This window comes from Alexandromys fortis, unplaced genomic scaffold (assembly GCF_014885135.2).
Source record: "Alexandromys fortis isolate MF-2015 unplaced genomic scaffold, M_Fortis_MF-2015_v1.1 scaffold_69, whole genome shotgun sequence".
NCBI lineage: Eukaryota > Metazoa > Chordata > Mammalia > Rodentia > Cricetidae > Alexandromys > Alexandromys fortis.
Genome location: NW_026067951.1, coordinates 8,010,531 through 8,036,770, shown reverse-complemented (window position 1 = coordinate 8,036,770; position 26,240 = coordinate 8,010,531). Strand labels below are relative to the sequence as shown.

General features: G+C 43.5%; 1 protein-coding gene across 1 annotated transcript in view; it reads right to left on the bottom strand.

Moving 5' to 3' along the window:
• Nucleotides 1–21,493, bottom strand: part of Prkcq (protein kinase C theta) — a 134,705-nt gene extending 113,212 nt beyond the window's left edge. Inside the window, exon 1 of the mRNA XM_050150573.1 lies at nucleotides 21,112–21,493. The gene's annotated coding sequence lies outside the window, so the exon portion shown is untranslated. The remainder of the gene's footprint in view (nucleotides 1–21,111) is intronic.
• Between the last annotated feature and the right edge of the window lie 4,747 nt (nucleotides 21,494–26,240).

Here is a 26,240-nt window from a genome sequence, read left to right as displayed (position 1 = left end):
CACTCTTACACAGATCGTTCACACACACACACACACACACACACACACACACACACACCACATCCACACAAAGTTTAAGAAGGTAAAAGTCTAAAATTTGAAAATAAAGTTAACAATTAGTTCCTTGTTTAGAAAAAGAAACAGACCTTCTTTGACCAAAATATAACGTCTAGACTCACAGACTACATGATCTCTTTCACACATACTTAAACTTTAAAGGGGACTCAATCGTTAACTAAAGGTACACTTTCACCAGAGCGTTTATTTCTGATTCTTAAGAGCGAGTCCTTCTAAGCAGCCTCAGATTGGTTTAAAAGAACCCCGAGCCAAACAAATCTCTCCTCGCACAACTGTCAAGATGAAAACAGACGTACCATGTTTTGTTCTTAAGATAAAAAAGCTTAGTAAACACAGGGAGGAGGAGAACATATGCAGAAACCCACAACGGATTTAATTTGCAAAACCACACAGCCTTAGCTCAACTAGAGTGAAGATGACTTAGATAAAATACAACCAGAGAGCTGAGATAGAAGATACAGGGTAAACAAGGACAGCTATGGTGTAGCAGTAAACTTTGCCACGGGGCAGTGCGGAGATCTGAGAAACTGATTTGCTTCAAGCCACTGGAGGTGATCCTTGCTCATCGGAAGAATGCCCCAACTTGTATCTATGGGAGAATTCTCACCTTGATACAGGAAGAAAAACAATACTTCTTAAGGTGACGCGGTAGAGCCTAATTCTATATCCTGCGGCCTTTATCTTTGCATGTGAAGACTTGAGGAATTTCTCAGAGATGGATTCTCTCTTTAGGGTTTAAGAGAAGAGGCCAGAAGTGAATGAGGGTGGTTCCCTTCCCAGGAAGTGTTTGGAGACGGGAGTATGCTTGGGTGATCACAGCCACAAAGTGGGGCAAAACACCCCCAGAGGTGACACAGGCAGAAAGTCAGAGGAGAGCAGGAAGTGAAAGCTTTTTGGTCTGAGCTTCATGAGTGGGAATTAATTAAACCATTTTGGGGTTTCTTTTGCTCATTTTTTTTAGTTGCAAAAAAAAAAATTCAGTCATAGGCAATGAAAGATTAGGGATTGAAAATGAAAGGGAGAGATAAACCTAACGCATGGGGACTACAGCTGTCATGTTAGATATGACAATATTCACCTAGGAGCCAGCATTCGCTGCCCACTACTAACAGTTGGACCCTGCGCAGTAACAAAAGAATGGAGGTAGAAAAAGAGAGCCACCTGAGGCTCTAGCCCCCCTGGAGGACAGAAGACTCGCGTCCGTCCTAAGATGTGTGGGTCCGCAGACGGAAGGCGTGTTGTTTCTGTATCACCTAATGATTCATGGGCACCTTCTTGGTTTTTGTTTTGTTTTGTTTTTTTCTTAACCATGATTTGTGGCAATGAACATGTATGAGAGTTTTTTCCCCCTGAGTCATACATTAGATTTTAGCAATCTAAAAGCAGACCAGGTTGCAAAAATTCCTCTGAGCTCTCCACCCTCTGTCTGCATTTTCTGGCGCTGGCCATTACTCAGCTTTCTCTCACTGAGCTGGTGTTCACTTCATTAGTCTTCCTTTCCTGAAAGAAAGTGGGTTCCCTGAGGGCTAGCATTTTCTCTTTTTATCCCTGTATCTTTGGTATCCAAATGATGCCCAGTGTGCTTAGGTGCCTGATCAACACATATTTAACTCGTTAGACAGATATAAAATTTAAATGAAAAAATTCCCACTTTTCCCTGATTGGCTAAACCAGTCTAAGGTGCAGAGGAAATGTCAGCAGCATTGGACTTTTAAGAAGACCCATGTTCTTCAAAATTCTAAATTGGCAAAATTTCAGGCATTGGAAAAGTGTGGTGAAAATTATCCAAAATATTTTATTGGGAGCAATGTTCTAAAGGTTTTCTCCCGAATAGGTTAGTTCAGTTATACTTATTTTATACTTTTGTAAAAAGTAGTTTCCTTTTATCGTCTATGGCTGACTATAAACATCATCTAAAAGCACTGGCTGGCACCTGGGGAGATGGCTCGTTAGGGGAAGGGAAGTGCAAGCAGGAAGACTTAAGTTCCCTGATTCCCAGCACCCACTGTCTTGGACCATGCACTTGGTCCATAACTCCAGCACTGTGGGGGGTCAGAGCCTGGAGGATCAGAGGGCCAGGTAGCTCCAGGTTCAGTGAGAGATGCTGTCTATGGCAGTAAGGCAGAGATAATAGAGCAGGGTACCTAGTGTGCTCCTCTGGCTCCTGCATTGGCTTGCACCCTCACATGTGTGCAGATACATGGGACCACATACGTGATATACGCCTCCTCACATACACCAAAACAGAACACGCTAGCAGTGGTGAGCCTGAATATGACATAATGACAAAGCTAAAAGGGGGGCGGGGAGCCTTAGTGACTGCCAGATACCTGGTCTCTGCTCCCTGGAAAGAGGGCCATAAAGGTTCTCTACTTAGGCAGTTGTTTATTCTAATTCATTTCTAAAGCTAATATTTTTGCATATCTATCTATCTATCTATCTATCTATCTATCTATCTATCTATCTATCTATCCATCTATCTACCTATCGTCTATCTATCTATCTACCTATCTATCATCTATCTATCTATCTATCTATCTATCTATCTATCTATCTATCTATCATCTATATGTACCTACATATATATACTTACTTTTGAGACAAGGTCTTATATAGCCCAGGCTTGCCTGAACTCCTGGCATAACCAAGGATGACCTTGAACTTCTGAGCCTCTTTGTTCTGTCTACCAACTACAGGTGTGTGTTACCATGCTCAGAGTATTGCTGGTGATGGATACTAGGCCTTTGTACATGCTCCTAAAACACTCTACCAAACAGGTACCTCTCTGGCCCATGGCTAACAGTTACATTCAACTAATTGTTCGGCTTCTGAAACTTGCTCATTTTCTCAAATGTAAATACTTCATTGTAATTCTGATTACGTTTTATAACCAATCAAAAACAAAAATAACATCATTTAGATTTTGTTTTTGGTAATGCATTTGTTTTTAATTAATCACTTTTATTATGGTTTAACTAAATTTTTTTCATGTAATATCTTTTATTCATGTTCTCTCCCTCTCTCAACTCCTCCCAGATCCTTCCCACCTCCTTAACTATCCAGCTTTATATTCTCTCCCCATTCCCTTAACAAAACAAGAAACAAAAATCAGCAAGAAACAACCCACCATAAAACAAAGTAAATAAAACAAAAAATTCACAAAAATGTTATTGAGTTTATTTTGTCAATGATTACTGGGCATTGAGGCCTGCCCTGGAGTGTTGTTCACATACTCAGTGACCCTCCATTAGAGAAAAGATTTTTTTAAATGATGTTTTAAAAAATCTGTCTACCTGTCTGCCTGTCCGTCTATCATGTTTATGGTATGTCGCCCATGTGTTTGTCTGAGCACCACTTGCACAGGTGCTGCCTGTAGAGGCAAGAAGAGGGCGTCAGATCCCATGGCATGAGATCCCCGGAATACGGCCATGGTTGTGAGCCATCATATGGGTGCTGAGGACTGAACCTGAGGCTTTATGAATGCTAGGCCAGTACGCCACCAACTACGCCGCATCTCTAATCTCTAAAAGATGCTTTTGAAATTAAAGACAAAAGAAATACTTCTTCAAACAAGGATGTCTTTTTTTAGTGTTTTGAATCCATGTGCTTTAGGAATCTGTTAAATCAGAAGCAACAATCACAGGAAGCATCAAAAGCTGACAGGAATTTGCTGATTTATATACATGTGAAAATCTCCTGACTCAAAGGCAAATTAAAAAGCACTCTTAGCATGAGCTAAAATAATTCTAAGATGTCCCATAGTACATTATTTTTTCAAATTCCCAAAATATTTCCATAAAGTTCAAACTTCATGGCTATTGCTCAAGAATGTTAATCAGGCTGCATTTCCAATCATTTTAACTAAAAAATTAATAGTTCTCTGCAAGGCACAGTAATCAGTATCACACCCCTCCTGTGTGTGTCAGTGTGTGTGCATAAAGGGGGGGAGAGAATGAGAATTGTCTTTGCACACTTGCGTGTGGCACTAGATATTAAACACACGATCAACACCTGCTCAGTCATATACCCCTAGACAGAATGCAGCATTTAAAATTTGTTCAGGGCATTTTTAAAGTATTGCACTCAAAATACGGAAGAGTGAATGAAAGGGGAAGGAGGAAGGGAGAGTTCAGTGAGAGCCTGGCGAGAGTTTGAGAATGGGGTAAGTCCAGAAGAATGGAAAAAGATTCTAGAATATAGTTCATTTTATTTAGAGATTGACTTCAAGAATCTTTATGTGCAAAATCAGAAGTTTGGAATACAGTTGGAAGGAACGAAGTATACAGAGAACTGAATCAGTTTCTGGCTATACTGGAAAGGAAGCTATGTAGGGCACGAAGGTCGGGACTGAAGCAGATCTCGGCCACTAAGGAAGCGGAGAAGAGGAACACCCTTAGCTGCTCAAAGCCACTGCTTCAAAAATAGTTTACTGTTTCATTTATGATGATTTATGTGTATTTATGAGTGTGCATGTGCGTGCGTGCGTGCATGCATGCGTGCGTGTGTGTGTGTGTGTGTGTGTGTGTGTAAGGGTGCTTATGGAGGCCAGAGGAGATAGTCAGATCTTTGAGAGGCAGAGTTCCAGGTGGCTGTCAGCCACTTGATATGGGTGCTGGAAATGAAGCCGGGTCTACTGCTCTTTCAGGATATGATAAATGCCTCTGGTGGTTTCCATGGGAACACATACAGCTGTGGCATTCACTCACAAAGTCTCTCTCTTTCTCTCTCTGCATCTCTCTCCCATTCTCTCTCTCTCTCTCTCTCTCTCTCTCACACACACACACACACACACACACACACACACACACACACACGAGTGAGCAGAAATAAATTCTTGTACCTGGGAGGATGAGGCAGGAGGATTTCAAGTTTTAAATCTGTTTCAATGACAATAATAATAACAAGAAAAACTCATGGATTTTAAAGAAAAAGTATGGAGCTAGAAATTGTATTAAGCAAAATAAGCCAGACTTAGATAGACAAGCATTTCATATTTTTTCTCTTGATTTTTTTTCTCTAGTGTAAACTTTAGAGAAGGAGAGAAAAAAAAGGAGAGGTAAAAGCAAAACGGAAACTATTGTGAAGAGGGAGGGATCAGTGAAGTGGAGGAGAAAAGGGAGAGAATAAAATGTGCGTGTATGACGTCACAATGAAACTAGTATTCTGTGTAATTACTATATACCAGTAATAACTGCAAGAACAAAAAAACATAGATTACAACATCAGACCACCTGGGTCCAACTTCCAGCTCATGACTTTGAGCAAGCTATTTAACCCCTTTCCCTGCCTGTAAACTCAGGATAACAATAGGACCCACCTCAAAAGTGGTTACCAGGGCTAGATGAGTCAACAGCTGTGAAGAGATAACAGCAGAACCTGGTGGGCAGGAAAAGCTGGTTACCTGCGAGTTATACCAGTTCTGATTCAGAGTCAAATGGGCAACCCTCTGTTTTTTGCGGTATTTAGTAGAAACTCTTTTTCTCGTGTCAAATTAGATTGCTCTCTTTATAGTCTGTTCCCCCATTCCCCAAATAAGACTAAGAGTTCTTTCCAGGTAGATCTTTCATGGTTGACTCTTTACTGCCACATCGCCTCTCCTCAGTTCCCCAATAATACGACATGTCAACTAGAGTGTAGGATCCAAGTGTATAGCCGCTGGCGTGCAAGCGCGCAGTTCACTTTAAAGTTATTCAGGCAGTTTGGCCCAGTGACAATATTTGGTCAAGTGGAATACATTGACAGCTTGGTTTGTGGTGTGTTCTACCTTTTGGTTCCAAGTTAGGGTGCTCTCCTGGATGCTTCTTGCTTTATTCCCGTGGGTGTTGATGCTAAGCCACCTCTTTCCATTGTTAGCTTTCCATTGGTTCTTTCTTAACCTTTACCATGATTGGCATCTCTCCTGTTGAATCACACGTTCTGTTCTACTGTCCTTGTTCTGTGTCCTTCATTGCTCTGCACCATCCTCTTCATCGCCCTCACCACTCCCATCTCAGTTCTTTGGTTCTACTACTGCTAGTCCTCCCCAACCCCAGCTCTCTTTAGCACACCCACCTTCTTCCTGTTTAGGCTTTTCTGGTCTCTCTCTCCCAGTTACTCCGCTGCTTGGTCACGTGCCTGCAATAATGTGGCTGTACAAGTTTCCTGACCTCTTGTTGTATCTATGTAGGGCTCTTTGTTAAAGGAGGTCTATACTGGGGATACCTAGAGGTCCTGTTCTCCCACCCAGTGGAGACAGAGCTAAGGATTGCTATGTCCACTCAGATACCTATGTGTACAAGATGCCATCGCACACAGAGAAGGAACATGACCTGTGTGAGTGTCAGAGGCGGGCAAAAATCTCAACGGTTAGCAAATGGCCCAATGGATGAAGGTAAATTCTAGGTTTACAATTCATTATGGAGCTATATCAACGCAGGAAGTATCCTGGGAATACAATACGTGGAAGGCCGTGGAACATGCCTGTGTCTGGCCCAGGAAAGACCTTGATTCACCACAGCCAGATTTTCACATGGGTTCTGGAAAACAAACTCAGGTCCTTGTACTTGCACAGCAAGCCCATCTTGAATGGCTTTGTTTTTAGCAGAATCCTGCTGTAAACGATGTAAAGGGTGAAACCAAAGGTTCAAACCAGAAGATACAAGAGGTCCTCTCTAGGAGATGGTGTGCTAACTGCCTCATGTTTGTGTCCGATGGTACTACAAAAATAGCTGTCTCAGCCTGCCCCATCTCAGGGCTGATCTGTGATGCCACTCCACACTTGCTACTCCCACATCCTGCCTGCTCTGTGACCTGTTTTGGCCAATGGACATCTGTAGAAATGATACTGTGTAACTTCCTAGCTTGGACCTTCCAAATCTGAGCCTTTGATTTTGGGTGTGCATAACCCTCATTTTTAGTATCCAATTGCTATAGAAAGAAGCCTAAGGTAGGCACTTGGCAAGAATGGAGATGGGGAGCTGTGTGGTCTTACCTTCCTAGTTGTGCCCACTATGGGACCATGTGGTCAGATCAGGCTACCCCCAGGACTATGACGAGTTATTAAATCACTATGCCAGAACCACCCCCGAATTCTTAACCTGTAACACCACAAGCAAGTAAATTAGAGATGCTTTTAGCCACTAAGCTTGGGAAATTTGTCCCACAGAGATTGATATCCAAAGCAAGACTCAGGGTCAAGTAAATATTTGTGAAAGAAACAATAAACTGCATCCAGGACAATCCCAGAGTGATAATATGAGTTCACTGCCAACTTATATCACTCTGAACTTCATTCTTAATTACTCAACACCAAATCCCATTTCAAGCCTATGTCATACTTAACTGATTAAGACTTAAGCTTCTTAGAAATGGGTTCTTAGAAAATGCAATCCTTTGATTCTGTCTAACAAAAGACTAAGAAAATGTGCACGGCACATGGATTAAAATTCCCTGGAATTTGGATTGACTTTTTCCTTCTGGCTGCTTTAAAACAAATGTTCCAACAAATTCATGTTTCACTTTTTGAACTTACAGAATGCTTGGTGATTTTTTTTGTATTTTCTCTTATTAGCTTATGATTAAGAGTGCTGAGACGAATACATACTTGAATTAAAAGTGTGCAGTCTCTCCCTGGATCTCAGACAGTTAAATATAAGGGATCCAATTATTCTTCCACAAGAAGATAGTCACAGCATTTTTCCAGAAGAAAATCAGTTCTATGCTTCCATGGACAGACATTCTTTTTGTTCTAAACTCTCCAGCTTTTGCTCTAGGAAGAGAAGGGCTTTGCGTCTCCCCTTTCCTTTCTATTGAAATAATGAAGTTAAGAATAATGGACTGTGTTGACATTTCTCTTCGGCAGCTCTCACTGTAAGAGACTGTTAACGGGTGCATTTTACTTCATTGATTTCTAAATGATATGCTGATTTAAACTTGGTCAAACAAGTTGCATTTTCTTCGTCTTAGTAAGCAAGAAAGATGTCTTTTTTTCTCCTTCAGATATTTTACATTCTTGGAGTGCTTTTCATCACAGACCTCAGGTGCACTACAAATATTAACAGATCCCCATGCCCTGGAGCTAGAAGCAAGTCTCAGAGCTGTGATCCTGCTCTTACTGGAATGACGGGGGCAGGTCAGAGGACTCTGGACTGTGCCTTTGGCAAATACTTCAGCTGTCCCTGCTTAAGAACTTGGAACTCCATGAGTGAATTCTCATTGACTTATTTTCATCCTCATTAAAATAATTCTTACCCAATTGTGTATCAGTGTGTAGTTCTATTTAAGTGGAAGAGTCATTCAGTTTCTTCTTATGAAGGGTTATTAATGGCTGTTCTGAATATTGCTGTGAGCCGTGAGTCTTGAGTGATACGGATGCTTTTGTAGAAGGAAGGAATTCCCAGTCTTAATTATTCAATATTAATATTCTGCCTCTCTGTTCATCATCATCATTTATACATCCACTGAGGTAATCAAGTAGTTAACTCGTCTTTTTTTTTTTTGAAAAATTCAGTTATTGTAACATCTCTTGTATTACCATCACTACCAACATAGTAGAAGGTACTTCTTATCATGGTATTAAATATTTTAAATTTTGTGTGTACGTGTGTGATGCGTGTATGTATGTGTGTGTTTATGTATGTGTTAAAACCTTACAACCTGGAGGAATTCCAAAGACCTACTTTGATGGTTTATATTCATTGTCTAGGTGACTGGGTTTGGAAACACTTCCGGGTGTGCCTATGATGGTTTTCAGATTTAGCTAAGGAGGGAAGACTCACTCTGAATGTGGCAGCACTGTCCCTTTGGCTGGGACAAGTGGAAAGTGAGCCCTGCACCAACACTCGTCCCTCTCTGCTTCCTCAGCATGAATTCATTGTGACCTGCTGCCTCATGCTCCTGTGACCGTGCCTTTAATGCCATCATTAAATGCCGATGGGCGGCGCCTTCAAACCGTGAGCTCTGAGGAACCTGCTTTCTGGACGTTGTTTTTGTTGGGTATTTATTTATCACGGCAAAAAGAAAGGTAACTGATGCACCACCTAACCGGGCTCATTAATGCTGTGATCAGTATACCATCATGGCCCAGGAGGATCAAGGCAGATGAACGACACAAGAGATGGTGACCTCCCTTCGGTCTCTCTAAAGGGGATGCTCTAACTTCGGGTGGCAGTTGTTTGAATGTTCCCACTCAGTGGGAGGAAACGAAAGAAGTGAGTTGGAGAGAGTTTGGGAGGGGAGCAGTAGCTATCCCAACACAGGTGAACACCCAGTAGTCAGTGCCCTAAAGGCTTTCGTGGACTTGGCCTCCACTAGTTTCAGGCATATTCCTTAAAATTTAGCTTGAAAACATAGACAACATTTGGAGTGCTTACAGGTTTTAATATAGCTATGAAAATGTGCTGTGTATTCACAGAAACCGTCATGTTTGTGACTGGAGGAAAATCAAATATATTTCTTAATTGCAGAGGCTTTGTGTTAGGTACTTCTTGAGAGTACAGTCCCTCGTGGATGGGAAGGGAGGGTAGCAGGAGCTTGAGGCAGGTGGTCACCCTACCCACAGTCAGGTGGTAGAGGCTTTGGGTCAGCATCCTCTCTCCTTTTTATCAGTCCAAGGCTCCAGCCCACTGAATGGTGTCACCCACATTTCGGTTGGTCTTCCTACCTCGGTTGACCTAATCTAGAAAGTCCCTTATATACATGGCCAGTGATTGGTCTGCCAGGTGATCCTAGGTCCTGTCAAGTTGGCAGCCAGTGTTCGCCATCACAGACTTCATCAGCTTCCTCCCCTGAAATCACAGCCTCAGCTCCACAAGACCACAGTTAAAGCGAGAAAGGAATAGACTTGCTACATGCCCTCAGGCAGCTTATGGAGGAAGCAGTAATGGAATGAAAACATACATCATCATGGAATTCTAGCAGTGAGCTGGGGAGAAGCCGTCAAGTCCCCAGGGATACACGAAGCAGAAGAGGGAAGATGACTGAATTGTAGGTGACTCGAGAAAGGCAACGCACAGGGGTGGTTAAGGCTTTTGAGTTAAGCACAGCAGAAAGGGATGGACTATCGTGAACTAAGTAGGGGATCCAACTGGCACTTAAGGGGACACCATATTTTCTGATGTCCCCAAAAGAAACCCTTTAGATTGAGATGGTTGAAATGAAAAAGAAGGCTGTGTCTTACACAGCCAGAAGTGCCACCTTCCTTCTGTAGGCCAAAAGGAGGAGTCCTTTGTCTTGCCCTCACATGACCTTGTACAGACACTTCTCAGGAGAGAGCTGTCACCATGAGTGCACATCACCTCTGTGTACCACTGTGACCCAGCCTTTCATACCAGGAATAAACACTGGCCCTGACATTGCTCCAGCTCTGCTTTGTGGGCACCAGGGATCTGGAATAGTGTATTCTTTCACTTCTCTCTCTCTGTCCCTCCCTCTCCCTGCCTCCTAGAGAACTGCCTCCTTCCTTCCTGCCCTTCCCTTCCCCCCTCTTTCCCCTTCCTTCCTATCCCTTCCCACTTATTATTCCTAGGATTTATTTTTAATCTTCTTTGAAATACTTTTTCTTTTTTCCTCTTTTCATTTCATGTTTGTGGTTATTCTACCTTTGAATCATCTAAACAGCATTTTAAAAAATCCTTGTGTGTGTGTGTGTGTGTGTGTGTGTGTGTGTGTGTGTGTGTGAGAGAGAGAGAGAGGGGGGGGGGGAAGAGAAAGTGGGGACTGAACCTATATGTGGAGGAGGTCAGGGGAATTCCACTGTGTTTTGGGGAGGGTCTTGCTTCTGCTGCTCCTTCTTCACTTACTCCAAGCTAGCTGGGGATTTTTTGGAGGGTATGCGTGTGTGTGTGTGTGTATGCGTGTTATTTCACTTATTTTTTTCTTTGGTATATACCTCAAACCCAAACTCTTAAATTTATTCCTTTCCTTTTCCTTTTCTTATTCTAAACTGCCAGGTAACTATGATTTCATTTTGAAGATCCTTAAGATCTTCTACATTTTAGGTTAGAAAGTATTTCCTCCATTTAGTCCTTTTTTTAGAAATTAACACAGCTTCTGCTTGTCAGGATGTCCGATTTTATGTTTTCCTTATTTCTTTGTCATTTGGCTTGTAGTGTATTTTCACATTTTAATGTTTCCTTTCCTTTCTCTACCCTCCCTACTGTCCTTGATTATTTTTCTTTCTTTTTTCAAGGTCAGGGTTGAAGCCTTGACTAGATCAGTGCTCTGCCGCTAACCTACACCCCAGTCCCCAGGTTTCTGAGACAGGGTGTCCATGTGTAGCCCGAGGTTGGCTTTAACTCACAGTTTTCCTGTCTCCTCCTCCTCCTAAGACTGCGGATCTAGGCAGAGACCACTGGGCCCAATTAGGGCCTTTAATTTCTTGATCATCTTGAATATTTTCTTTTTCTTTTTTTATTGGCATTTTAATTGTCAGCAAAGTGAGATGCCAGAAGTTGACAGAGAAAAAGAGTACAACACATATAAAAGGAGACAAACCTTTTTCTTGTAGCTGGTCTATTCCTAGAATTTTTATCATAAGAGTCCCTAATAACAGAGTTGTGAAGGGTTCATACCATAAATGTTTCCTACACCTTGAGCTAGGAGTTTTAGTGGAATTTATCCAGAAGATTCCAGAAACTCACACACAAAAGTTTCCAGGACAATAGTGCTTCTGTTTGTGCAAACATTTAGATCACATTTGACCCATTTCTTCTAACACAATGGATAGGCCCCAGGACTTTGCAGATTGTAGACTTTATGGCCATTTATTTATCTCACGAGTCTTTCTTGATACTCTCATTTATCAGATACATGGGTATATATTAGAGATGGGATGAGTGACAAGAGGCGATGTTGACTCAGTGTTTGTTCAGGCTGTAATACCAGGGGCAACTCAAGGCAAACAAATGTATCTATCCCCAGTGCTGTTACCGCTAACAAGTATAAACTGGTTGCTACAGGCTATCTACTCTGCTAAGTACCTTAGAGAGATGATCTGACAGATGCTTTGAATCCTCATAGAAGGAAAGCAAATTCTGGTCTACAGGATCACAAAAGGCCTGCAGGCAGAGATGATTATGTGAAGTATGAGGTGCATAGGAATTCAAGAAAAGAGAGGCTAGCAGAGTGAGTGGACTACCTGGCAAGCTTGGGCCACCTAGGGTGGCTGAGGTATTCAATGAGGCTCCGACTTGGGAGGAATGTGATGTATATGGCCAGAGAAGAAAGGCTTAGAACCTCTTGGGTCTGTTAAGGAGGTTAGGTTTCACCCCCAAAGCACTGGGAAAACACTGGGTATCCATGGAAAAACTTAAAGCAGAAGGGTGGGATACCCAGACTTGGGTGTAGAAGGCTGCTTCCTGCTGCAGCATGGAGAACCAGCAAGAGAAATGAAGACCAGTGAGATATTTCAGGGTGGAGGCAGTAGAAGTGAGAAAGGGTGGAGCAAGGAAGCAGATGTCCCAGCGGGTGAACTAACAAATCCTGACTCTAGCTGAGCCCTGGACATGGAGGAAGGAGAGAGAGGTGAACACCCAGATTCCAGGACCACCACGGTGGTCCAAGCCAGCGTCTGAAGCCAAGTCTAAAGTATTATGGTCTCAGTCTTTTACCACATGCTCTCTGTAGTCAGTATGAAAAACAGGGATGGCTTTCTATTCTGCAGGATCAAGATAATACTCTGAGCTCATGCCTAACACAAAGCTAAAATTTGACCCTTGCACTCACATTGCAAGCCGTTGAGTCTATGTTCTCGTGAAAAATGGAGAACCTGGCCCAAAACCCATTTACCATTATAAACAAAATCTTAGAGTTTAAGGAAGCTTTGTTGGTTAAGCAGTCAGGCATTTCTGACAGTTCAGCTTATGTGACAATGCAGATTGCCCTCACAATACTTTCTTGGCTTCCCTTTCTCCTTAAAGCAGTGATTCTCAACCTTCCTAATTCTGTGACTCTTTAGTTCAGTTCCTCATGCTGCGGCGACCTCTCTAGTCATACAATTATTTTCATTGCTACTTTATAACTGTAGTTTTGCTATTGTTATGAACCATAATGCCAATATCTGATATGTAGAATATCTAATATGCAACCCCTGTGAAAGGGTCATTTGAACCCCCAAACGGGTCACGATGATTGAGAATCACTGGTCTAAAGCAAGTTACTTATTCTAGAGTCAGTGTACCTTGGTGACACAGGGTGAATCATAGTCGGTGGAAAGCGGGCACTAGATGCACACATGCATTAAAAAGAAGTCTCTTTTGTGTACATTTCAGGTTCTCCAGGCTGAGCTTTTGTAGATCAGAACCATTGCCCTCTCCATGACATGTGAAAAGACAGCTTGCTTTCCTTTCACTGGCTAAAGCAAGTGCACAGAACACTAAGTCTCCCTGCAAATGCACACAATGCTAAGACTCCCCGCAAGTGCACACAACACTAAGTCTCTGCACAAGTGCACACATTGCTAAGCCTCTCCACAAGTGATCACAACACTAAGGCTCTCCGCAAGGCCAGGGATACCTGACTAGAACTGACAGCCACAGGTAGAGCAACTGAACATTAGCAGAGCTCTTCTTGTGCTTAGGCTGCGGCCAAGAGCTCTGTGTGCCTTAAAAGGAGGGTTGCTGTAGGGACTAAGGAGTTGGGAAAGGGTTTGCACTATGAGCATGAGGATCTGAGTTTGGTTTCTTAGAATCTACATAAGAAATCCTGGTGTTGGAAGCATGTGTCTATAATCCCAGCACTGGAGAGGCGGGGCCTACAGGAGCCTTGGAGCTGGCTGGCTAGCTAGGCTAATGGACTCAATGAGCTTGGGGGTTCAGTGAGATATTTTGTCCAAATAAACAGGGAAGAAGACACCCAGTGTTGACTTCTGACTTCCAGAAACACAAATGTTGGGCACATGCACACATCCACACAAGCAATGTTCTCTCTTTCTCTCCACATGTAACCACATTCATGTCCACATACACACACATGGACATAAACACAAATGCATTCATGCACACCAACCCTTTCTCCAAAGTAAGTTAACTCTACTGATCAGGGTTCCCAGGAAAGCTGGGTTTATAGCTGTCATACTAGTTTAGTTATTAATAATGTCCCCTTGCATTCTCAGAAGTGCTCCAGGCTGGCCACTTAAGACAGTTAACCTTTCCAGCTCTACCCATGAGTAATACACTCACCTGACCTGGGAAGCATTTGCCAGTTTTTACAGTGTCACCGCCACTGACTCATTCAAGTAGGGAGAACGAGACACCTAAAAGTTAATTAATTAACTTAATTAATTAATTAAGGTTCATTGACAAACTGGTAAGGGATGCAAGTTCGCCTTGCTCACACCCCCTCATGTGCTAGACTCCCATCCTGCTGTGCTAGGACACCTGTGGGCTGCAGGGTCACTCAACAAATGCTGTTCCTATTTTCTGTAAGACTCACCTGGGTCACTAACCCTTTAGGTGTCAGCGGAGCTAACACTGACAGCTCTGGGACACGGAGACACCCCAAGTGTTGGCGCTCTTATAGGACTGTCCTCTATATAACATAGACATTGGCATTCTATGCCCATCTATTAGGAACCTGAGTCATCTGCTGTAGTGACCGGGACTAAACTACAGTCTTTGTAGAGAGGTCAGAAGGGAAATAGGCGGATAAGATAGTTGCATCCTCACAAAGATGCTCAGCCCCATAAGTACTTTTCTATACGCTCTCCACTCAGAATTACTGAGAACTGGTACCACAGTGCTTCATTCTTCATGGCATTCACTTCTGCATTAGAGAAGGTCCTGCACGAAGATTGGGACAAAAGCCTTCAGTTTGCCTTTTAGAGTCTCCTCCTGGTCATGGTTTCCTGGTCTGTGAGGGCTTCATGAATAGGAGTCCTAGTGAATTTGAACTAGCACAAGGCATGTAAATACAAGATGAGGCAGGAGAAGTCACAGAGTGAGGGATAGCCCTGCCTCACAGATCCCTGGAACTGGGCAGCTAATGATCTGATTTAAAGTTAATTAGTTAGCGCACCAGGCCTGTTCGGATGACTATAATCAAAAGCAGAAAATCGCAATGGTTGGCTAGGACGAAGAGGGATTCAAACAGCATATCATCGTTGGAGGGGATGCAAAGTGGTCCGACAATAATGAAAACATCACAGTGTTTCCTTATAATTCTTAAATGTGCACAGAATTGCTGGCAGATTCAGGAATTCCCAAAAGGAAGCAACAGCAACATCTCCCACATGTTTACACATCTACTCGGAGAGTTAACACTTGATTGTCAATCTGGTGGGATAAGAATCACCTAGAAGACAAATCTCTGGCATTTCTAGAGATGTTTAACTGAGGAGGGAAGACGCACTCCTCTGAGCATGTGCAGCACCAGCCTATGGGCGGAGTCTCAGAATGAGCAGAAATATGAAAGGGAGTAAGGAGTCAGGCCCCATCACTCTCTGCTTCTTGACTGTGGATACAACCTGACCAGTGACCCCGTGTTCTGCTGCAGACCCGTTCCTGACATAATGAACTATACCTTCAAGCCATGAGCCAGAATAAATGCTTCCTCCTTTAAATTGCGTTTGAGAGTTACTTGGTCATAGCAACAAGAAAGGGTTAATACACCTGCCTTTTTGCAGCGCTATCTGCAACAATCAAAGGTGGAAGCAACTGCTCCAACCCTCAGCCGATTCATAGTTAGCAAGTATGGCACAGGCACACACTGAAACATTCAATCTTTAAAAACAGGAAATGTTGAACATTTGCTGTAACATGGATAGAGAAGACTGAGTGAAAGAAGCTAAGTGAAAACGGTCAGTCAATAAAAGACACATTCTTTTACGAACATACTTATATAAGGTGCCTTGGCAAAGCTAGCAAGTGGAATTGTGCTTCCCAGGAGCTGCAAAGTGGGGAATGGGAAGTTAAGTGCTTTGTGTATGGTTTTGTAAGACGGCAAGCGCTCCATGGGGCTTGTTTCGAGAGATAGGTCAGTGGGTAAGAAGCTTCCTCTGCAAGTGTGAGGACCTGGGTTCCTATCCCCAGGACCCACATAAAAAGCCAGAACAACTCCATGCTCCTATAACCCCAGCACTGGGGGCCAAGGGTGGAGACAGGGAGACTCCCAGAACTCACTAGGTCAGCCAGACTCATCCAAAGACTGAGTTTTTTGCTCAGTGAAAGACCATGCCTCAAGGCAGTAACATGGAGAATAATTGAGGAGAGCACCCGATATCTCACTCTGGCTTCTACGTGTATGAGAAAGGGTGCATGGGCACACAGTCGTGTGTGTACGCCACATGAGACACATCCTATACCCACAAAAGAAAAGGGCTTAATGGATGGAAGTGATGATCACGCAATGTCATTGACTCTGACACTTAAAAGTGGTTAAAACGGGGGCTGGCAAGATGACTGGGTGGTTAAGAGCACTCTCTACTCTTCCAGAGGATTCTGCTTCAGTCCCAGATGATCCAATACCCACTCTGGCCTGCATGTGGTTTATAGACAAGTATGCAAACAAATCACTCATACACATAAAGTAAAGCAAATCCTTTTTAAGAGATTAAAATGGTCAGTTTTGTATGCATTTTTTCAATTGGTAGATGACCTGACATGCAGTTTACAACAGGGCTTAGTTGTCAGTCAAACTTGGCTCAACCTCTTGTAAGTTATCAAACCTGGGCACGTGACTCAGCTCTCCTCATCCTCAGTTTCCGCTTCTGAGTGCTGGGATTACAGGCACACAGTGCCACGGCTGGTTTATGTAGTGCTTGGGATAGAACCCAGGATTTCCTGCATGCCAGGTAGGAACAATACCAATTAAGCCACATCCCCAGCTTAAACCTTTTTGTTTGTTCTGGTTATTATTCAAAAGCTATCACTTTCTAGCAACTTATAAGGGTTTTTTAATTTAATGACAACTTAACCCCAGAGCAGAAATCTATGATTCTGGACTCAGTTGAGATAGCTGCAACTTCTGAGACCTTGAACTTTCAATCCCCACCCCTAAGGATATGTTGAGATGACATAGTAGTCAGAATCTGACTGTGTATAAATGTCTGGCAGGTTAAGATGAAAGAAGGCTCTAACCTTGCCAAGAAACAGCTTTTAATTCACTTTTCTGGCTTTACATCATGTGTTTCTGTAAATCTCTCACGACTTCTGTATTAACTACTGGAATAGGTTTGAACAGGCTAGGCTGGCTGCAAGGATGCTTAGAAATGAGATGTTTGAAGCCTTAAAATAATGACTGGGGTGAAGAAGAGTGGGCTTCCGTCATAAATGGAATATCTGTATCACACGTCCTCCCCACCAGGCTAGGAGTCATCATGGGACAGGGGACAGAAAGACTTCAGGATCCACAGGATATGACAAATAGGGCAAAAAAAGCCAGTCTTTGAAACATAACAGAGTGGCTACTCTAAAAATGTCACAGCAACTCTGGCTGCCAGGACAATCTCTGCACAAGGTGAAGTCAGTGCAGGACATCCCAGCATGGAAGAAGAGGAGGTCACCAGCACCCTCCCCAGCTAAGGAGTTATTGGCAGTTAATGGTCCGAAGGAGGATGAGGACCAGTTTTCTTTAAAATTGTGGCCCTTTGTAGGCTATAAAAAAAAATACAGATTGAGCCGGGCAGTGGTGGCGCACGCCTTTAATCCCAGCACTCGGGAGGCAGAGGCAGGCGGATCTCTGTGAGTTTGAGACCAGCCTGGTCTACAAGAGCTAGTTCCAGGACAGGCTCCTAAACCACAGAGAAACCTTGTCTCGAAAAACAAACAAAAAAAATACAGATTGAACATGATATATATGTGCAATAACAATTAATGAAAAAAGAGACCATGAATTTGAAGGAGAATGGGGGAGGGACATATGAGAGGGTGGGAGGGGGAGAGACGGAGAGATATTTTAATCATATTATAATCTCAAAAACAAAACAAGAAGAAGCACATGAAATTGAGGGAGCTCTGGAATTAGTCTGGGAGTTGCTGGGGAGGAGCAGAGGTGAATATGACCAGAATACATTGTAAGGATGTGAAATTCTCTAATAAAAATACTGTATTAGAAGGCCTGGAGGAACTTAATATGATCTTATGCTATCATAAGACTAACCTTATTACTTTTAATTAAAATTTAATTTGGTGTGTGTGTGTGTGAACTTCCCATAGCTGTGTCATAGACATTTTTCACTGTATCATAAAGATACCACCTAAGGTCCGGAGTTGTGGTTTCACTTGAAATCCCAACACTTTGGAGGTAGAGGCAAGAGGATCAAGTGTTCCAGGTGAGTTTGAAGCCAACCTGAGCTACATGAGACCCTGTCTCAAACCAAAACCAAAACAATGTGTCATATTTAAACTGATTTAGAGGAAATTATTTTTGAAACGTAAATATTTAGTCCTATGATAAGGAAATCACCTAAAGCCAAATACACATTTATAGCAAGCTGTCATATTTGGTTAATACTTGAGCAAATTCATGGGGCAAACAGCATAATCAAAACTCTAAATCATTAAATACTTTAAAAAATAGGGCTTCTAATTAATCCTGCTTCCTACTTTAAAGAAAGGCAAACACACCATAATTAATGCTGCATCAGAAGGAGGTTTACTCCCAGTCCCTGAAATGATAGACTTAGACCAGAAGCCCACATTCCTAAAAGAAAATCCTGGGTCCTGACCCCGGGGACATCATTACACAGAACTCTGGTCTTTGCCACAGATGAGAGAAGGGATTATGTCATACTAGAATGAGAAATCTTTACAGAAATGAGCAAAGGCCAAAGCTCTCTATTTCAGAGAGCTTCCAAGGCCTGCCATGAACGAGAGGCGTAGAAAAGGAGTGTCGAGAAAGATCTTTGAGGTTCTGTAAAAGCTAGGTTTGAAACGGTGACTGGCATCCCCAAAGCCCTTGGGAGAAAGGACAGAACAGTCATAGAGGCTGCACTGTGGGCTGCACACACACAGTGTACACAGAGGCTGCCCTGAGTGGCTGCACACACACAGTGTACACAGAGGCTGCACACACACAGTGTACACAGAGGCTGCACACACACAGTGTACGCAGAGGCTGCACCATGTGGCTGCACACACACAGCGTACACAGAGGTTGCGCACACACAGCGTACACAGAGGCTGCACACACACAGTGTACACAGAGGCTGCACACACACAGTGTACACAGAGGCTGCACACACACACAGTGTACACAGAGGCCCCACTGTAGGAGGCAGTGCTGGTGGAAGAACAGGTGTTGGGAGTCTGCCCAGGGCACAGTGCCATCCTTAGCCTCCACAGCATAAGGCCATGAAGAGTCAACCAAGCATAACATCAGGCTGCAGGGATCTTCCCAAGAAGTTTGCGTTTTTTTACAGTGTAGACGACAATCTTGGGACTGGGAATTAAAAACTACTGCTGCCAGTAAGGTTACCTCTGGGACAGATAGTAAGAGTTGCTGAGGGGCAGGGTGGGGAGAGACAAAGCTGCAGAACCTAAAACAAAACCTCTTCATTTAGATCCAATTGTTGAACTTGCAGGAACCTGTGCAGGTTTCAGATCTTCCTAGGCTACATCATCGACTATATGTTCATTCAATCAGCGGAAGAAACAGCCTAACGAGATCTTTCTGTGGTAGACACCTGCATCAAACAATGGCACTGATCTCTGAGGGATTTTAAACAGCTGTGCATAGACTTCAAAAGTAATTTGCAACCAAATTAGTAAATGTCACCCTTCTTCCCACAAGACACAGCATTTTTTTTTTTAAGAGAGGAAGCATCCGCAGCAGGCCTACCATTTTACACATTAGCAAAGATAAGTTGGGTGTGTGTGTGTGTGTGTGTGTGTGTGTGTGTGAAGATGGTGATTCACAAGGCTGGGGTGTGGAGTGGGGTGAGGCCCTCAAGGTCCTAGGAATAGGTCTTCTCTGGAAACCAGAGGAAAGAGGCAGTGGTGAGCCTGGCTTCTTAGGGAAACAAAGGAAAGGAAAGGAAAGTGTTTGGAGCCAAGCTCTTGCTCTCTTGACGTCTGCCCGAGTCCTGAGACTTTAAATTCTCTTTACTAAATGCAAGGGACAAATGGGTAGAAGCTGAGAAGGCAAAAACCAGACTCCCTCAATCTTGTCTGAGGTTCATCACACAATTCCAGTCTCGGTTCGCCTTCTCCAAAGGCACCTGCAGCTTGAAGGACTGGGCTTGGGTACAAATGGTCCATTTTTCCACGGACAGCCGGAGAGCCCAGTCTTGCTCTCTCCACCCTCCCATCTCCACACACTCACAGTTGTGCCAGCACTGAATAATCTTTTATTAGCACCACATCCAGCCCACAGAGTGGCAGGACAGCCCAGAGAACAGGACAGCCCAGTGATGCTCCCCTTACACAACACCCCAGAAGCACCAAGGTTCAGCCAGACATTAGACCTCTCTCTTCACCACCACAGGGAGCCATTGAAGCCACCCGTTGCACGTTGATAATTCTGGCTCTTCAAATTCCAGGGGAACAAAGAGATTACATGCAGCAAACTATGTTTTGTTAACAACAAAGCCCTCAAGGCTGGAAAACAATCTCTTTCTCAAAGTTATAGGAATGGCTATCCCAACTTTAAAAACACAAACAAAAACTTTAAACCCACCTCTAACCCCTGAGGGGAAAAAACCCAAAAAACTAAAACAAAACTAATCTAGTGTGTCAACAAATTCCCAGAAAACGAGGTGTTCTCTTCTTACAAGAATAAAGATTTTTTTTTCTTCAGAGAACACATAAAGTTACCACTGTTTTCCTTTTTCTTGCCTGCCTTTCCTCGGGTGCTAAGGAAAAGCAGAATGAAGAAGGAAGTGCCCCTCCATCCCTGACCCCAGCCTCCACCTGGTCAAGGTCGCCAGTAAGCAAGAAACCGTGGACGGGGGAGCCCCAAAGTTTGCTTTTTCGATTTCGTTCTCACCCTTTCTTATCCCGACAACCCTCTGCTCTTTTCTGGAACAGTTGCAAGGGACATCCTAGTAACCCTTCGGGTCCCAGTCCTTGGCACCTCCAGTCCGCTTTCTCCTCGGGGGTGACTTGGGGCCCCGGGTCCTACCTGGTGTCGCGGTCGCGGTCCCAGCGCAGCGCCGCCGCTGTTGCTCCGATGGCGGGGGATTGGCGCGGGCCTGGTGACCCGAAGGTGCTCCCGGCGGGCGATACCGGCCAGAGGGCGCTCGCCACGCCGGCTCAGGGACGCGCGCCTGCTTGCGTTCTGCCAGCGCTCTCTGCCTTTCTCCTGCTGGTCCTGTCCCCACCCTCCATCCTCACGCCTCACTGGCCACTTGTCGCTCCGCCGCGACTGGGACCTGGAGGCTGCGGGAGTCCTGGATGGTACAGTCCCGGGCGGGGAGCGACGCCACAGCCGCAGGCAGCACCGAGCAGCTCGGACGCTACAGCCTCAGCCACGGGAGTACCAGGAAGGGGGGCGCGAGAGCAGTGTCTTCTCACTGAACTCAAAAACCGTAAATGAGCCGCCAGTGGGAAGGGCCAAGGTCGCTGATAGAAAGAAGTGTTTTATTTAATCCTTTTTACATCACAAAGGATTGGCAAGCTTGCTTTTTGTTTTGGTTTGCTTTGTAATTACCCACGGAGCGTGTTTGGGCAGTTTTGTCGTGCGATAGAGGCTTCTTGATTGTGATTACGACTCATCTGCGATTTTGATTTTCTGGACTGCTGTGAACTTCACAGCTCTACAGTAGCAACTGTGTCATTACGATGTACTTTCTTTTCAGGAGTTTTTACACCATGCTGCTTATTTTCATGATGATCCTAAAGAGTATCGATAATAAAGGGTGGTGGATTTTCCCCATACTCAATAGAATATTTTTATTGCTGTGGTAGAGGAAGACCAGATTAGTGTAAGAAATTAAATAATAATCTGTCCTTTTCCCACCTTCTCTCTGTTCACAGTGAACAGACTTCTGATTACTGACGTACAGAACGCCATCTTTAAATGACCCTAAGGTACGACAGTTTCAACTTCTAATCTACAAATGAAACAGAGACCTGGAAGAGCTTAGTGACTTTATTAAGTGATGCTGGGACTGTGTTAAGAAGCCACATATGGCGACCCTTTCCTCTAATAAATACGAACCCGTCATAGCCAATGAACCCTTTTAAAAGGGTACAAAACACTTGGTCAAAATAGCCTGGTTTGCTATTTGTTGATACTCAAGCACTTAATTGTCCCATAAGTCAGGATCTTAAAATACAGAGGCTGCGCTTCCAGCCCTGCGGTATAAAGGCACAGTCTCATCAGGACACCATCAGAGCCTGGCACACAGTAGGCCTTCGTTATAGTTTGGCAGTTACATTTGACAGAAAAGTGTGTCATGCCTGGGAACAAGGACACATAGCTAGAAGAATGGTCCCCACTTCAGCCTGCATCTGTGTCTGTGACTACTGAGGATTCCCTCATTCAAAGACAGTTTGCCTGGCTTCTTCAGCAGGCCTTCAGTGGAACCTATTGGGTTGGGGAGAAATGGCCGAGTGGTCACATAGCTGCGCCTAGAAGACAGAAAACATTTGATTCTCCATGACTGTGTTTCTCACTGCGCATTTTAGGAGACTAAATACATGCAGGGCTTCAGGGAAGTTCTTAGGACCTCTTATTAATTTTGAAAATACTTAACACTGCTAAGGGTTAGACTTGGAGCCTTGCTGATGCCAGGCAAGCACCTACCACTGTGCTACATCCCCAATCTCACACTATAATCAGAGATTAGCTGCTTTTAAAAGGCTACAAAGGGTGACGATGTTGGCAACATAGTAAATATTTATATATGGTAGATACTGTGGAGGGAAGATTTAGGTACATTGTTAATTTCTTCTTCATAATCTAAAGAAATTTCAAACTTTACCACCACCATCATCTCCACTTAACACATGAAAATAGTGTTGTTTTGAAAAATTACATGGTATACTCAGTAGTACACAATTTAGAAGGGTCAGTATCAGGAATCAAACCTTGGGAGATCTTTAGCGTCCATCTTAAACACGGTGAAATACTACCTCCATCCCGACAGCACTGAGTTTAGGATTTGCCTTTCATATCTGCAAGCATCTGGGTTTGGCAAGCCTGTAATATTCTAATGTCCTATAACCGTAGAGTTCACCAACAGAAATTCATTACCCTGACCGCTGGATCTTCTGAGATAGTATTTTCTCATTTATTTCAGGGGAAAAAATGATTTTGTTTCGAAGGTATTTTAAAAACAAGATCATGGAACTGTCTTTTTGGCCTATGTGGGGTGGGAACCTGCAGAGTGACCTCTGTGTGCTGCAGGAAGGACCACCTCTCTGTTTCCCCAGGCTGCAGAGCTTTTCTTGCCTCCCTCAATTGAGAGCACACGGACTGATGCTCAGAATTCTCCACACCTTTGTTTCCTGGAAGAGGAAATGGCATTTCCGGGAGAGGATGGTGTGTGGGTGGCTAGAATCTACCCATTGTGTTAAAAACACCCCACAACTTTCAGTTGTGTGCTTCTTTTCTCCTTCAGTGTCTGCCCTAGAGTTTCCCAGGATTGCTGAGTACAGGATGAAGTCAGTTACTTCTTTCCGGCAGGGAAAGATGCATTGTGACTCTGGACCCTGAGAGTCAAGGAATGAGGGATTCCGGACTTCTTCCTGGACTTGTTGCAACTTGGCAAAGAAGCCAGGCATCACTTTGCTTTTCTCTTGGACTCAGTTGATGACTGAGGCTTCATCTCTTATGGCAATCACCTCTTGCACTTTCAATGGGATTGGCCTTTCATAAGGGATTCAGAATAGAGAACACAAAGAACATGTCCTAGTTTGAGCCTCAGTTTGGAGAACAATGGTATTTCGGAGAAGTAGGATGTGGCAGACACAGACAACTTGAGGACTGTGTCACGAGACAAGAACATTTTTCTCTACAGAAAACCACTGTGTGGAGAACATCAATCCGGATGATTTTGTGAAGACTTTGGCACCCAGACATCCTCTTTTCAGAGTCTGGCAGAGACTGTTTGCACAGCGGCCTACCTTGGTCTCCCGAAGGATTTAGAGGACCATGAACTACTTTACCCAAAGGCCCAAGGAACATGGAAATTTATTCAGAACGTGTGAAAGTTATGGATAGGTAAAAGTGTCAGAGGCATGAGCAAAATGGGGCATTTTTGTTGGGAGTAACTGAACTCCAGTTCCTGGGGTTTATTTGTTTGCTTAATTTTGTTTGGTTCTTTGGACAGGGTGTTATGAGGCCCTGGCTGGCCTCGACTCATTACACAGCTGAGGAGGACCTTGAATCTCTGATCCTCCTGACTGCAAATTCCCAAGTGCTGAGTCTACAAGCGTGGAACTCCAGGTGCTGGTGATGATGAGGTTGCTGTCAGCTTTGCAGACTGATTTGGAACAGTGAAAGATGAAGGCAATTCAATCTCTGATAATAAAAAAAAGTGGTTCTATTTTTTAAAATTTCATTATTTGGATATTTATTCATTCTTCATGCTTAGTGAGGTTGAAGGACTTTATAATCATGGGCAAGGTAAGGCATGTAGGTATTATTTCTTCATTTAAGAAGACAGTGGTGGTGATGAGGAACTGTTAGCTGATGCTGACTTGCCTTTCTGGTGTGTGTCAGGGTATGGGGTCTTGTAAAAAGCCCCTGCCATGTGTAAACTCCTCTTTATTTTCTGGATAATACAGTACATCCATGAATTTCTAAACAAATAATTTCCTAAATTCGTATAACCAACAGTTTATAAGATAGATCTGGTCAGCTTGACCCTCAAACTCATGATAAACTTCCCATCACATCACAGAAATAAGACAAGTGTTGAGATTACAACCTGGCTCAAATCAATAAAAAGAACCATGCTCCAATGAATTCATGTTCTAATGAATAGGATACTGTGAAAGCAAAAGAATTCATGGATACATAGATGGAATTATTGTGTATAATTCTCTCAGTTAATGTCACCCTAAAGAAAGACACAGTACCATTGTCAATAGGGCAGAATGTCTAGAGGGGGTTGCTTTTTTCCTCAACATCAGTTAGCATATACAAAAGAGGTTGAAACTGGACATGAAAAAGGGTTTTGTTTTGTTTTTAAATGGAGGAATTATAAACCCATGATCCTGGCATTTCGTGTTAGCTGTAACATGACTGAGTTAGAGAGCCAGGGTACTGATGTAGCCAACCACATTGGCCTTATTCTATGCTGTGGATCAGTGGAAGATGCTCTGTTCCAGGCCCACTCTCAAAATGTTCTGGTTTGTGCCCCAAATGGCAAACCTCATAACTGGTTATTGTTCCGACTTGAATTCACACGTAAAATTATTTTATTTCCTATCTTTTGTCCCCTGCTTGTCACTATACGTAGACTGCAGACAGAAGAGGGAATGCCCTCTGTCAACCTATGTTAAGGTCATCCAAAGAGGAAAGGTTTTTAACTCCATTCTACTTGTTACAAAAAAGAGTAAGCCAGCCAAGCATGGTGGCACATGCTCTTCATCCCAGCACCTGGGAGGCAGAGGCAGGTGGATCTCTGTGAAACTGAGGTCCGTACAGTGCATTCCAGCACAGCCGGGGAATCTCAAAAGCATGGTGATGATAATTCAAAAACCAGTTCTAAATTTCCCAGCGCACAAAACATTCTGTGACAATAGAGGGGGAATGTGAAATGTGTAAGCAATCATATCAGCAGCTCACATTTGTACACTTATGCAGCCTTCAGAACAATGAGAAGCAGATGAGCCGTCCTTTTATATGTCATGATAGCTCATGCAGATCTGATGCTTGAAGATCAAAGATATCTAAACCAGAAGAAAGGCTGATTTTCCTAAATAGAACTCAAATGCCACATATCAATGCACCAATTCCCCTTTTCTCAGGATTGCTTTAAAATCATGGAAGGAGGGGTGTAAATATTGCACCAGAATTTCAGAAGGATGATGGAGCAGCCAGAAATCTCAAAAGCTGAAAATCACAATTTTCCTAATGTTGCGACCCTTTAATACAGTTCCTTATGGTGTAGTGACCACAACCACAAAATGATTTCCTTGCTACTTCATAACTGTAATCGCACTACTATTAGGAATCATAATATACATAACTGTGTTTTCCGATGGTCTTAGGTGAAACCCCCGTGAAAGGTTTGTTCAGTTTCCCAAAGGGATCTTGACCCACACGTTGAGAATTGATCATTTAACCGCTCCAGCCCC